This window comes from Scyliorhinus torazame, chromosome 5, assembly GCF_047496885.1.
Source record: "Scyliorhinus torazame isolate Kashiwa2021f chromosome 5, sScyTor2.1, whole genome shotgun sequence".
Lineage (NCBI taxonomy): Eukaryota > Metazoa > Chordata > Chondrichthyes > Carcharhiniformes > Scyliorhinidae > Scyliorhinus > Scyliorhinus torazame.
In genome coordinates, this window is record NC_092711.1 from 239,278,799 (window position 1) to 239,293,263 (window position 14,465).

Here is a 14,465-nt window from a genome sequence, read left to right on the forward strand (position 1 = left end):
TTCTTGCGGCGGGCGTGGTGGAGGAATCCATCCCTAAGTGTTATTGAATAACGATGGTGAACCCGCTGGTAGAGCTGGCGGGAAACTCCCTGAAAAACCCGCCGCAACAAATGAACTTCGAATTATTTCCGGAGAATCACGCCCCGTATTTTCTTTTCTTTGAATTTAAAGTGTCCAATTATTTGTTTCCAATTAAGGGGCAATTTAACGTGGCCAATCCACCTGCCATGCACATTTTTGGGCTGTGGAGTGAGGCCCAAGCACACAAGGAGAGAATGTGCAAACTTCACATAGACATTTACCCGGGGCTGGGATCGAATATGAGTTCTCATCGCCGTGAGGCAGCAGTGCTAACCATATGCTGCCCAACATTGTATGTTTTTAAGAAGGAGTTAGATATAGCTCTTAGGCTTAAAGGAATCAAACAATCAGGGGGCAAAATGGGAACATGTTACTGGAACATCAGCCAGGATCATTATGAATGACGAAGCAGGCTTGAAGGGCCAAATGTCCTATTCCTGCTCCTATTTTTTATGTTTCTATGTTTAATGATGACACTGGATGATTGTGGGCTCATATCTACATCATGATGAGCACAGAAAAAAAAGGCAAAATGATTCTTGTCCAAGTTTAATAGCAAATCGGGTATATGGAATGTCCTGTAGTGGCTAATGCTATAACTGATCCAGATCATTGGGCTCCAAATGTACTGATGTCAGATTTAGTAGCATTGGTGACAGTTTTTCCAAGACTCTTCATTTGAGTCAAGGTGTGCTAAAATAAAGCATTTATATGTGTCTGTAGACTGGTTTCTTTGATGGACACATGCTCACAAAGGGTTAAATTCAATTGCCAGCTATTTCCTGAAAGCTGAACAAAGTTCAATATGGTTAATGTTCACATTTCAAGGCAAGACATAAACTTGTTATGGAAGTCATTGGTATTCAAGGTTTGATCGTTTGCTTTATACCTGGAAGGGACCAGTCTAGCCGGTAAATCAAAATACTCGCCACAGGTAAATGAATCAAACAATCTCATTTTAATTCCAAATATCCTAGATGATTGACAGCCTGGAGAAATAGTTTTCATTATCTATGGCTTCAGTAAAGACATGAGTTAGGCCTCTGTGGGAATAGGGCTAATGATTCTATTCCGTTATGCTGTGGACTTGAGTTTCCAATTCCAGAACTGTATTTTGTTTCCCCCATGAGCTTGCAGTCGGTGAACAAATTCACCAGCTCTGCGGGAGTATTTGGCTATGCAAGATCAGAATGGGCAGCTGTTTTTCTTTTAAACAGGTGTAGACATGATGGGCTGAATGGCCTCGTATTATGCCGTAACCTTTCTGTGGTTTCTACATCATGTTTCAATAACTGCTTGTACATTAATGGGTAGAGAAAGGGAAGTGTCTTTTTTTCTGTATTTTGCTGAGAATTGAGAAGGTGGTGAATACAACTAACACACCATACACAGAGTGCAGTAGTTCAGTGGCAAACACATGTTTTTCGCTCCCCCCTCCTCTCCAATATCCAGATTTCCTGATGTTAGCACCTTCACGTTCTCTCCATCTTCTCAACTAATCTCTAGCCATGGTGTCAGAATACCTTGTTGGCCAGATGTCCCATGTCAGTTCCAGAGTTAAAATGGCTGCTGGTGCATTACTGGCGAGAGACAATGCAGACTTTCATGATTTTAATCCCTCACCTTTCCCAACTGATCTAGATTAAAATCAGATCGTTATTTAGATTTTTACAATTTGAAAAAAAAAGCCAACAAAATGAGAATGTGCTTGGATTTCAGTCCCTTTTGAAATATGCAGTTTTAGAATTTACTAAAAAAAATATAATTTCAACTTGGAGCAAGTGAAGGTGGTCGGACTTAGAAAGTGCATATATGCACAATGCAGTGTTCCAAAGAGTAAATCACAAAGTCCTTGCTCCCCTGCATGGAATCGGCATAATTTATTAATGTTAATGTTTCCTCGGCATTTGGATTTTAAGACAAACTTTCCAGCAAGGTGGTAATTTTTTACATTCCTGCAGGCCAGAAGAAACTCGTAAAAAAAGCAACCTGAGCAACTTCACTGCAGCCTGCACAGGCAGGAACCTATCTATTTCTGTCATAAAATGCCACGTTGGTACTGCACTGTTAATTATCCCACTAATTAATGGGACACATTTAAAGCCTTTCCACTCCATCTCCCTGTGCTCATTAATGCCATTTATGAGTTATTTGTCCCAGCTTATTGCTTCCACAAAGTCCTGGTGTTCATTCATGCTGTATGAATATGAGGAGATGAAAATTCCCTTTAACACATTTTCTAGGGTGCATTTTTGAAATATACACTTAATTTTAATCCAATTGTCAGGAAGCTCTATATTTTTCCAGATATCAGCAAGGAAAAATTGACCATTTTAAGCATGGGGACATGGTTAAATTAGGGCTATGTTTCCCTCTTTTAGCAAATAGAAGATTAATTTGCTTAAAATTTAGAGTTCAACAAAATCAAATCAAAATGGCAAGTCTCCACGACTTGGCACAGATCATTTTCTGAAATATAGATTTGGTTGCGGGAAGAAAAACTAACTGTAAACACACCGATAATAACGCTTATTTCATAAGTGAAAAGCAGCTAAATTGTGATGTAACCAGTACAAACGATCAATATTTCTTTGAGCCAGCTGACAAAGTGGAAAACCTTTGCAAAATGGCACACCAGTTGTTCAGGAAAGCCATTTACACTGACTGGAACCTAAAAACCATGAGAGGCAGCATTGGGAGCAAGTCACCGATAAACAGTTTTGGGTTGGGGTGAGTTGGGTTTGTGGGTTGAGGTGGGTTTGTGCAGCTCAAACTTTCACTGGGTACATAGAACAGGGCAACGCATCAAAGAACATTTCAATTCAAGGTCACTTGTCAGAATCGGAGGTGAGATCTGCACAAAGTGCTTGACTGGAGAAACTGCATAAAAATGTATTATAAAACTAGGACTCTAATATGGAGATTATATGGATAAGTTAAACAACGTAAGCTGAATATAATAAAATAAAAAATAAAAAGCTTGCAAAACTGAAGCATTGAAATACCAGGTACCAATTCTACCTTCCTAGTAAAGAGATGAATGAAATTCTTAGGAGATTCAATTATGACTGAGTGTCTGATTCTGGTAAGACACCATATGTTGTGGTACATTTATTCCCTGGACAAGTTTGTTCTGCAAGTGATGCTTCAACTGTGTTCTCTGTGTTTCTCTCAACGAACTGCTGCTGCACTGTGTGAATCCTTATGCTGCACTCACGGTGTGAGGAGGAAGCTCTGCCATGCTATTTAATTCTGTCAGGGCCGCTATATTACTTGGCAATCTTGTGCTTTCACATACACTGAACGCACCAGTTTAAATATGAGTTTACAACTCAATTTCTATCTTCTTTTATCCTCTTTCCCTTCTTGTCCATCTATTTTTTTTTCTTAAATAAGACGACCCTCGTCATGCTTACTTGGATGAATACTAACAGCTGCATTTCAGCATGGGAGCAAGAATATTGGTAAGAACTGAACCATCTTCTGCTGGTCTTGTTCACCTATTTAATAGTGTTTATTTTCAGTAACAACTGAGAAGCAATGCATTTGTTTTTGGGTTGGGGGCAGTAAGGGTGGTTGATTATCAAAACCTGCAATCTCTCCGCTGTGATGTCGCAAGAGACTGGGGATCGTGATAGGTGGGGTGGAGTTCACTCAGTTCAGTAGCTCACACAATTGTCCAAATACCAAAAACGGAACGTTTATCTGAAGGTCTTCAGATACTCAGCAAAACAGAAAAGAAAGGAGATAATCACCTAGCTTTTCTAGGAGCTTAACTTTACACACAGTATATCCTATTTAAACCTGGATAGCTAAACTGTTTCCCAGGGAATACTCAATACATAACAATGACAGTCAGATTACCAGTACGGGTTCTAATACAGGCCAATGTTCAATCCAAATCAGGGATTCTATAGAGTCCAAGATCATCAACAAACACAGTGTGCTGACAGCAAATTCTTCACTCTCCAAGGCACCTTCCTTGCATTCACCAAGTTGGCTTCCCCCCCTAGCAGGACTCAGTGTTCTGCTTACATGGTCTAGCAAGGCTGTGCAGTTGATCCTCATTGCACTGATTTCTGATCGGTGCTTTCCATCAGTCTGCCATGTGATTTCCTGGTTGACTTTCTGTGACCATCCTGGAGGAGGAAACTCTGTCAAAGAGAAAGTAGCGTCCTACCAGGACACAGCCCCTGGTGACACCACATACCTACCCCCAGGGTCTAAGCATCTCCTGGGAAGGAACCTCTGGCTGCAGACTGAACAGACAGGGCAGTGTATCCACATTACCTTGTCTGGAACAAGCCCGGTGGGGCATGTTGACACTAAATGGCTGAAGAACCAGGCACCATCTCGTGATGTGGTCATTCCTGTCTTTGTTCCGACACATCCTCTTCCCTTTTTTTTTATAAATGTAGAGTACCCAATTCATTTTTTCCAATTAAGGGGAAATTTAGCATGGCCAATCCACCAAGTCTGCACATCTTTGGGTTGTGGGGGCGAAACCCACGCAAACACGGGGAGAATGTGCAAACTCCACACGGACAGTGACCCAGAGCCGGGATTGAAACTGGGACCTCGGCGGCGTGAGACTGCAGTGCTACCACTGCGCCACTGTGCTGCCCTTTCTTGATGGCTTCTTGCCATGCCTCAGGGATCCGGTAGGGCCATAGTCACACCTTCTGTCCTGGTTCGGTGATCATCTTGTGTTCAAGAATTAGTTTTTCCTGGAAGGCTTAAGAAGACATAATTCTTCTGGGGCACAAACACACATGTGGCTTGCCTTTGGGAGGGTGTGAGATCCCTCCCCTCACGACTTCCCTCATCGACAGGCTCTGAGTTCAGTGAGAACATGGTCATAACATTTCTTCAACAGATTGACATAGTTCTGCTCCTTCTGTCTCCAGCCTGGTTGCCTTACTTTATAGGTGACTGGACTCACCTTCTCACTGATTTAGACCATAAGATTTAGGAGCAGAATTAGGTCATTCAGCCCATCAGGTCTGCTCTGCTACAGTAGCGGACCTACATTTTTGGTGCCCTGAAGCTTGAACTGTTATGGGGGCCCCTTCACAACCAGCAACGAGGTCTGGGTAACCATTGTTATCTTCTTCAATGGGGTTGTTCCACGACAGATCACCACAAATGTTTAAAAAATGTAACCACTAATTCTCTGATTTTGATTAAAATTGCTGTACTGGATTATCTCACATGTCAAAGTCACTGGTGTGAATACACATTTCCTATGCCTTATAGTTTTCGAGTTATGGGGGGATGAAAATTAGGGAAATGTTATATACATGCATGATGCATCATAGAATGATGAAATAGAACATAGAAAAGACCACAGTCAATATAATTCTTTATTTTAGACACCTATGAGAATACATACTACATGAAGCACGTTTTACAAAATACTCTTTTTTTCTAGCAACATGTTCATGTACAGTTTTGTCATATGAGAGCTTCCTTGCAATGTCATTTTCTAGAGACAATATGCATAAAGAATTTAAGCGCTCTTCAGTCATGGTAGACCGAAATTTGTTCTTTATAAAGGATAGCTTTGAAAAATTCCTTTCTGCTTCACAGCTCGTGATAGGCATTGTCAAGTACAGTTAAAGCGCAGTAGTAATATTGGGGAACACTTCAATTAGGTGTTGCTCATAAATAAGCTGAAGAATTTCTGAACATTGCATTTTAGATGGCGTGTTTTCTTCTGTGTGCTGGGATTTCCTAAGGTGCAAATATTCTTTGAACTGATAACACTCGTTTACTAATTTGTGGTCAATATCATCTTTGTAATACGATATTATAAGTTTAATACTGTCCTCATCAATTTCAGAATTGTTCACCAATTCTGAGAGGAACTTGAACCTTTTCGCAATCTGCGCATATGGGTCAATCCTCTTGCGTAACTGGATTATCAAGCAGTCATAGAGTTGATATAGAACTTCTATCCTAAATTTGTCAGCTCCTCTCAAAGAAGCAATACCACTTGTTCCATCTGAAAATGTCCTTGTAACAATGCATTTGGAAGCATCAGAATAACTTGAGGTGATATCTTCACATAAACCTTTTGCTTCTGATTCATAGTGTGCAATCCTATCGGCTGAATCTTCTCTGAGTTCTTTAACAAACAAAAGTAAAGATGATAGCAGAAGATAACCTTCAAATACATCAAAACCAGGGGTTTGGAGTTTCTTACTTGTTTTGTTGAAACGCTCCAGCACATCTTCCCAAACGACTGTTAAAATAGCATATTCCAGCTTTACCAACTTGTGATATAAATTCTTTGCATCTCGTTTACATTCAGGCTTCTCTTCTGAGTCTTCAAAAACGTGTTTGAGAGTTTGTAAAATACCCATATATCCATTTTTAATTGCCCGGACTGCTTCAAAGTGTGCAGACCATCTAGTTACACTTAAGCTCTTTAGAGAAAAATGTAGATTGCCCTGTGTGTTTAAAATCCCCCATCTTCGTGGAGATCCAGAAAAGAAAACATACAGCTCCTGCAAAATGCCAAAATAGTCAACAACTTCAGGTACAATAGACACTGCCTTTTCTCCAACAAGGTTAAGCGAATGGACTGCACATGGTACATAGTCTGCGTACCTGTTAATGTTTTTAAAAAGTGCTTGCAGCCCTTTCTCTGAGCCCTTCACGTTAGATGCATTATTGTAGGACTGACCATGGATATTTTCAAGTGAAAGCTTATGTTCACCTCGGATTTGTTGTATTTTGTTGAACAAGGTCGTGGATGAATGGTTTGCTTTCGGTAAAAATATTTAAAATCTTTCACAGGGTTTTCCATTATAGTAGTATCGAACCACAATTACCAGCTGGTCAACATGTGTCAGGTCAGGAGTAGAGTCAACAATAATAGAGTAGTATTTGGTGTCTAGGTTGTTGATTTGATTCACAATTTCATCTTGCACATGATTTTTTCCCATGATTTCTATCAATTCTTCATACACGGGTTTGGATAGGTGAGTAGAATTTACTTTTTCATTTTTACATTTCTCGAGATGTTCATGTAAAAATGGGTCGAACTCTGCAATAAGTTCAATGGCCCCCATGAAGTTTCCATTATTTGGTGAGACCATTTCTCCTCATGACCTCTAAATGCCAAACCTCATTCACTTAAAAACTTTATAACAGCTACAACCCTTTTCAGTACTTCAAAATAGTACTGTATGGTTTTTCTCATCTGGTCTCCAAGTTGCTGATCCACAGTATTTTTATTTGACTTTCTTGTTATCCAACACAACATCGCCCTCTTATGTTCCATGCTGTCTTCATGATTCTCCAGAGTTCTGAGTACATTCATCCAGTCAGAAAACCCTCCTGTTGTAAGTGATGTTTGGCATTTAGAAAAGAGTTTGCAAACAAAACAGTATATTCAGCCTTTGCTCTTTGAGTAAACTAACCAGGATCTCATAACAGTCTGGCCATTTTTCAATCTTTTTTCAAAATATTTGTTTGAGAAACTTCTGTTTTGCTCCTTGTAAACCCTGCTTGATTCAGTATATACATCATCTGTTTTTTTATTTTGAAAAAAAACGATGTCTTGCATTAAACAATTCTGTATGAAATCATTATCAACTGTTATGGGCAAGTTTTCGAGGTCACTGTATTCTTTGAAATCACTGAATTTGCTTCCTGTTTCATGTTTCTGCTCAGTCTCTGCTTGTTCTGTGGTACTTTCATGTTGACCACTGTGATCGTCATCTGTATCAAAAGCGTCAACAGTGGGTTGAATATTGCTAGAAAGATCTCCCATGGTTTGTGCACTATCACTGGCTTCAATGGTGTTTGCTTGGCTTGTTTCAACTGTAGGTGTTGACAAACTTGACATTGCAAAATAGTTTGTTAGTTTTTGACATTTAGAAATTTCGTCAGATCGCGTTTTTGGTATCCACTTAAGTACTTTCGTGAACTCATTGTTATTCCTCTAGGGTCTTGACCTCTGTTAAAAAGGGGAAAAAATTACATTAGCCACAGCAGGACAGCCAACTTACCGCGACACTCCACCTTTACAACATCTGTGCTATTGACTCTCAAACTTTGGGATTGTTGAAATATATACAACAAAAAATTAATCAATTTAAGTCGTGCGACTATTGTCGCATGCTTTGAAAGGAAAAAATTCTAGGCCTACTTTCTGAGAACGTTTTTTTTTTAAAAACCCTTCTCAGAAAGTAGAGTGCCATTTTTTAAGATTATAATAAATAAGCTAAATAGGCTAAACTAGGCTATGTGCAAGCTAGCCTAAGCTAGGCTAGACTAAGGTAGGCAAGAGTAGGCCACCAAAACTCATAGGCTAAGGTAATGTGACACAAATTTACCATTATTTGAACACTTTTCATAATAAACACCTGTAATTTAAAACAAATTCACCCTTTTATTACTTTTTCATAAATACTTGTAATACAGTATTAGCCTAGGCTATTCGGTCGTAGCCTACCTTCCGTTCACCTCTTCATAAAAACAATAGGCTTAGGCTAATCTAACACTATTTCACCTTTGTTACTTACCTTACTTTTCTAAATATAACATTTATTTTTGAGTAGGGGTAATTAAAATATTTATCCTTATGAACACTTTATTGAAAAACATTCTTGAATCGCTATCACGAATGCTATCACGTTGAAAATTCACGTTAGCATTGTGATTGCCTTTTCAACGGCTCCCCTTTTTTGTTACGACACGTCATCTACTGTTTGTATTTCTGTCATAAACGTGAATAGTGTTTTAAATTATTTATAATTATTTTATATTAAATATATTTAGAATGAAACATCCTTAATTTTAACGTTTTTTCGTTTACAGCTAGCCTACATAATACTTTAATAACCTTTTAATTTTTATTTTAACTGTTATTTTGTATTGAATTACACTATATTATTAATATTATTATTTTTTAAAAACCCCTTCTCATACAGTAGATCCAAAATTTTTAAGCAATGTGGACTAAAGTCGCTTCTGGGGCCCTTCCTGGATTTGGGGCCCTGAAGCTTAAGCTTCATTAGTTTCATAGTAGATCCGCCCCTGCTCTGCTATTCGATCATGGCAGATAAGTTCCTCATCTCCATTCTCCTGCCTTCTCCCCGTAACTGCTGATCCCCTTATTAAGCAAGAAATCCCCTTATTAATCATGAACACCCCAGATTTGTGCTTGAGGTGCTGTTACCCAGAGAGTTACAGACCAAGAGCTAAAAGGTGGAATTAGATAGAATAGTTATTTCTGAGAACATAAGAACTCGGAGCATGAGTAGGCAATTTAGCCTCTCGAGCTTGATCACTGTTCAATACGATCATGGCTGATCTCATCCTCGCCTCAACTCCACCGTCCTGCCCATTCTCCCCATTACTAATTAAAAATCTGTCCAACTCCTCCTTAAATGCACTCACTATCCCAGCATCCACCATGCTCTGGTAGCGAATTCCACAGATTCATGACCCTTCGGGAAAAGTAGTTTCTCCTCATCTCTGTTTTAAATTTGCTACCTCTTATCCTGAGACTATAACCTCTCATTCTAGAATGCCACGAAAGACGAAACATCCGCTCCATGTCAACTTTATCTGTACCTTTATCATCTGATATACCTCAATTTGATCTCCCTTCATTCTTCTAAACTCTGGAGAGTATAGGCCTAAACTGCTCAATCTCTCTTCATACAACAAATCCCTCATCTCTGGAATCGATCTCTGAACTGCCTCCAATGCCACTACATCTTTCCTCAAATAAGAGGAACAAAAGTGTGCACAATACTCCAGGTATGGTCTCACCAATGCCTTGCAACAATACTTCCTCACATTTATACCCCATTCCTTTGACTATAAATGCCAACATTCCTTTAGCTTTCTTTATTACATGCTGTACCTGCATGCTAGTATTCTGTGATTCATGCATGAGGATCCCCAGATCCCTCTACAAAGGAGCGCCCCAAAGTCTCTCTGCTTTTAGATAATAAGTTGCCTTTACATTTTTCGGACCAAAATCGATGACCTCACACTTATCCAAGTTAAACTTCATCTGTCCCACTTTCCTAACCTATTTATATCCACTTGTAAAGTTTTTATTTCCTCATTACAACTTACTGTCCCACCTATTCTCGTGTCACCTACAAATTTGGCTATAGAATCTTCTGTCCCTGTATTCAAGTCATTAACATAGATTGTAAATAGTTGGAGTCAAAGGACCGAACCCTGTGGCACCCCACTAGTTACATCTTGCCATCCAGAAAAAGACCCATTTATCTTGACATTCTGTTTTCTTGGTCAGCCAGTCACCTATCTAACCTAACAAATTATCCCTAACCCCAGATGATCTAACCTTGTGTTTTAATATTCCCTGTGGCACCTTATCAAATGCCTTCTGGAAATCCCTTGGCCTGGTAATCCCCTTGGGGTGTTTAAAAGTGGAGTTACACTGTGGGATATGTCCATGTACACAAGTGATTGCCAATACATCTGCTCTTTCCTTCAAAGGCCAGTCTTTGAGCACCATGCTCAGGTCCACCAGAATCACCATGCTCCTGAGTCTAATATGGCTTCTATGATTCTCTTCCACAGGCAGTTGATGGGTTCTTGGGGGTAAAGGGTTGGTGGTGCTTGAGGGTGCGATTCTCTTGCTGCGTTGAGCTCAAGCAAGAGCACAACGTGGTCAGAGAATCCCAGGAGAGGCCTCCAGCGGACCTCCGGACAGCCTTTGCACCTCGCGGGATTCACCCAACTCCCGCGAGACATCGGAGCCGGAACTCTGCCCAGAATGGGCGGGACTAAATGACGCTCGTGGAAGTAGGTCGTAAACCTACTTGTGATCTACCTGCCTGGGATCCACTGGCCTCCGTCGATTCTCCAGCCTCCCCAGGGAGGCTGCAGCCGGGCACCAATCAGTGCTGGTCCACTCAAAAATGGACCAGGCGGAACGGCAGCCGTTAATCTCTCAGGCCATCGGAGACCCCTGGGTGGTCAGGGTAAGTGCAGGGTGGATCCCTGGCCCTCCCATCTCCCCCCTGAATGCGACCACCTTGGAACTGCGCAGATGGCACCTTGGCACTGCCACCCTGGCACTGCCAAGGTGCTCGGGTAGCACTGCCAAGCTGGCAGGAGCACTGTCTGGGTATCTGGATGCCAGTGCAAGGGTGCCCAAGTGCCAGGGTGGCATTGCAATGGGTCAGAGTGTGAGGAGGCCCATGCCCATGAAATGAGGGCGTGGGGATGGTTTGAAGGGTGGGGGAGTGCAGGGCATTTAAATAGAGACCTCTGGGAGGTTGGCAGGATGATGGGTGGGGGTCCTGGATGGGTGGGGACTGCTGTAAGAGGGCTTGCGGGGGCCTGATTAGGGGGGATCCCCAGGTAAGCCATAGCGGGGTATACACACTTGGAGGTTGTGGGGTAGTGTCCATGTGTGTGGGGTGACATTGCCCATGGGTGGGAGATTTGGGAGACACACAAGCTCACTTAGAGATGAGGGCACCCTTTCAAAATGGCGGCCTGATCTCTGAGTTCAGCTCCTCAGTGCTAAAAAAACTGTGTGGGCTAAACCGGTGAGAAATGCCCCAAGATCCAAAAAAGTGACAAAGGGCACAATCTTCCATCCTCGTTACACTCTTGCTCACTCGAAACGAGTCCCGTGAATAGTGGGAGAGCCCAAAAACGAAATCCAGGCCAGGCGCCAAACAGTTTGCGATGCAACTGGCCAGCTTCCCTAAGCGAAATCGAAATCTTTCCGTTGCGTGGCGAGAAACCAATTATCACCACTTAAGCCCAATTTCAATATAAGTAACGAGTGTCACCGCTTATCCAGTGGCCTCCAGTCATTCAGCAAATACTCCTTTTTAAAAACGTGAACCTGCTGGAAGGCTTCTGTGGGGAGCTGAGGAGGTGAGTAGCCATCTATGCTCACAGACAAAGAGCCCGGGGGCACTGGGCTTGCTGCCTTTGTGCTCAGCGGGAGGTAGGGGTCCCTCAGCTGGGGGTGGGGGACCCTCAGCAGTGGTGGGCCGCCATGGGTTTGTGGGGGGTCACTGGGGGGGGGGCGACCGGGAGAGGGGGCAACCTTCATGGCACCATCATGCCAACCCCTGGATCGCGTGTAACTGTTCCAGGAGCAACCCTTGTCCCTGCTCGTCTGCCCCACCGATTACTCATCATTGGGGACCAGAAGCCCATGAGGCTTCGTTAAGTGGACCAAATAATGTTGAATAGCCTCGCTGGGCTGAGCGCCGGGAAATTCGCAGTAATTCCCGCTCGATAACACACTTAGAAATTTTTAGGGAGTAACGTGCCCGAAGTGTCATTGAATAGCGGTGGGGAACTCGCTGGCAGAGCCAGTGGGAAACTCCCTGAAAACGCACCACAAATTAATTTAGAAATTATTTGGGAGAATCGCGCCCAGAGGGTGCAATGGGATTGCAGTCCATCATGTTCTTGGGCTCTTACGCTGCCCTAGGGTTCCTCTGATAGGGATATTGGTCAACACAGTATCCCACTGCATTACAAGCATAGCATCGTCTCCTGTCTTTGGGGAACAAAGCACTTCTGTTTGGGCCCTACGTCCCACAGTAGGTTTCTCCATTTGTCCTGCCTTCATCAGTAATGATGTTGTCTGGTGTTGTTCAATGAGTTCCACTGCTTGATCCGCCAACTTGGGATTCCCTTGGCTCACCAATTACCTTATGTCCAGTGATCCAGGATGACTCTCTCCACCACTTGTCCAGGGCTGAGCTCCTCTGGGTGTAACCACTTCTGGGCCAAGTGTTTGAAATCAAACATCTGGGACCGGGGTGCTTTGCCTTCTTGGTATACCCAGGCAGGGAAGCATTGAGCTTGCGTAGCAGTCATTACTCCTCGCCCCGCTAGGGTCTCTTTCCTTAGTGCCTCGTAATCTTCAGCCATTTTCACTTCTCGGTCACAATAAGCCTCCTGGCTTTGCCAGCCAAATTAGGTATTCCTGTTCACTGTCTGGTCAAATATCCTCAGGAAAACTTCCACATCATCTGCCTCAGTCATCTTTTGCAGCTACCTCCTGGAACTGCAGGTCGAGGTTGAGCTCTCCAACTGGCAAACTCTGCACTTAGCTCCTGGAGTTCAGCCTGCAGATGCTGCGGACCCATTCTTAGTTCTTCTAGCATAATGGTTACTCTCGGTTTGAGTCTGGGTGGCTTCTTGCAGCATCCTGTAGCCTGGGCCTCCGTTATTCAACTGAGTTCTCCGTTATTACCTTAGCCTCTTGCATCTTCTCCAGAAAATGTAATGTCGCAAGGGGCTAGGGTTCATGATAGGTGGGGTCGAGTTCATTCAGTTCAATAGTTCACACAGTTGTCCAAATAACAAAAATGCGAACGTTTATTGAAAGGTCTTCAAATACTCAGAAAAAGAGAAAAGGCAGGAAATAAACACCTAGATTTCCTTTGCACCAAGTTTTCACACAATACACCCTTATTTAAACCTGGATGGCTACTCCATTCCCCAGGGAAAGCTCAGTACAGTATATAACAGCGACGGTCAGATTACCAGTGCGGGTTCTCATACAGGCCAAAGTTCAATCCAAATCGGGGTTTCTTAGAACCCAAGGTCAGCGACAAGCACACAGCAATTCTTCACCCCCCAGGTCACCTTCCTTGCATTCATCAATTTGCTCCCCCCCCCCCCCCCACCACCCCGAGCAGGATTCAGTGCTCTGCTTATAGAGGGCGGGATTTTCCGGCGTCCCGGCCGCATGTTTCACATCGGCGGGAAGCAACATGCCATTCGCTGGTGGATTTTTGTTCCCGTTGCTGTCAATGGAAATTCCCATTAAAGCCACCCCATGATGCCGGGAAACCCACAGGCCGGGGTGTGCTGCTGGCGGGACCACAGAACGCCGCCACCAGTGAAAGGCTGGTGAATTCCAACCATATCCATAAGACCATAACGCATCGGAGCAGAATTAGGCCACTCGGCCCATCGAGTCTGCTCTGCCGTTCAATCTGGCTGATATGTTTCTCATCCCCATTCTCCTGCCTTCTACCCATAACCCATAATCCCCTTATTAATCAAGAACCTATCTATCTCTGTCTTAAAGACACTGCGTGATCTGTGTCTTAAAGACACAGCATTCTGCGGCAAACAGTTCCACAGATCCACCATCATCTGGCTGAAGAAATTTCTCCTCTTCTCTGTTTTAAAGGATCGTCCCTTTAGTCTGGGATTGTGCCCTCTGGGTCTAGATTTTCCTACAAGCGGAAACATCCTCTCCACGTCCATTCTATCCAGGCCTCGCAATATCATGTTAGTTTCAATAAGATTCCCCCTCATCCTTCTAAACTCCAACGAGTACAGACCCAGAGTCCTCAACCGTTCCTCATACGACAAGCTCTTCATTTCAGGGATCATTC

General features: G+C 42.9%; 1 long non-coding RNA gene across 1 annotated transcript in view; it reads left to right on the plus strand.

The window, feature by feature from the left end:
* The first annotated feature begins 932 nt into the window (after positions 1-932).
* Positions 933-14,465, plus strand: part of LOC140422756 (uncharacterized) — an 86,365-nt gene continuing 72,832 nt past the window's right edge. Inside the window, exon 1 of the long non-coding RNA XR_011947584.1 lies at positions 933-1,015. This is a non-coding gene — a long non-coding RNA (uncharacterized lncRNA). The remainder of the gene's footprint in view (positions 1,016-14,465) is intronic.